We start from the raw sequence: 927 nt of genomic DNA, 5'->3' as shown, positions 1-927 counted from the left end.
GAACAGGTTTCAGTATCTTCCAGACTAAGACTAGGAAGAAAGTCCTGGCTATCTGTTTCTGAAAATTAGTCAATGAAAACACTATGGATCACAATGGTCAGATACACAACCAATCATAGACATGGCTGGACCGGCAGCATTTTGTTCCCTTGTGCATGGGATCACCATGAGTCAGGACCAACTTCACAGAAGCTAACAACAACAAATAGTGGTTATTAAGGAATATGAGAGTTTTATCATGATGCCTTTGTGCCCACTTGCTCATCTGTGCCTGAGAAATGGAAGACGCAATGCAGCATCTGCTTTAACCACTTTTGAGGGAAAGTTTAATGAAAATCATTTAGTCTTATTTTGTGGCAATGTTAACCACACACCCATCTGAATCAGATTTCACTCAAACGCAGCAAGTAAAGAATTTCTGTTTGTCTCGTCTGTTACTTTTAAACCTTTAGCATATATTGACTTCCCATTGTCAAGAACTTAGGAATTAAGAAGTTAATGGACAAACAACAGAAAATCCATGTTCAAGAAATTTCCCAAGAAAGCAGTTCAAACGAGGTAGCTGTGTTCTATAGAATAACAGGACAAACAAATTATTTCACACAGGAGAAAAAATAAAGCTGGATATATCTTCAGGAGAGCAGAAACTCTTATATTCAGAAGCTAAACGGATAATGCTTTACATCTCATCAAAAAAGCAATCTCTTTAATTTCTATGTATTTCTTACATTACATAAATGTTCAATTTTTAGCAACTTTATTGAGATATAATTTACTTACCATAAAATTCTGATTTTAATTGCATTATTCAGTGATTTTTAGTATATTCACTGAGCTGTTCAGCCATCACAATTCAATTTTAGGTTTTAACCATTCCAATAAGACCTCTCATGCAGGTTTACATTAATTCCCATTTCTACCTTCTGT

Source organism: Trichechus manatus, unplaced genomic scaffold, assembly GCF_000243295.1.
Source record: "Trichechus manatus latirostris isolate Lorelei unplaced genomic scaffold, TriManLat1.0 scaffold00014, whole genome shotgun sequence".
Classification (NCBI taxonomy): domain Eukaryota; kingdom Metazoa; phylum Chordata; class Mammalia; order Sirenia; family Trichechidae; genus Trichechus; species Trichechus manatus.
Note: the sequence above shows the minus strand (reverse complement) of the source record.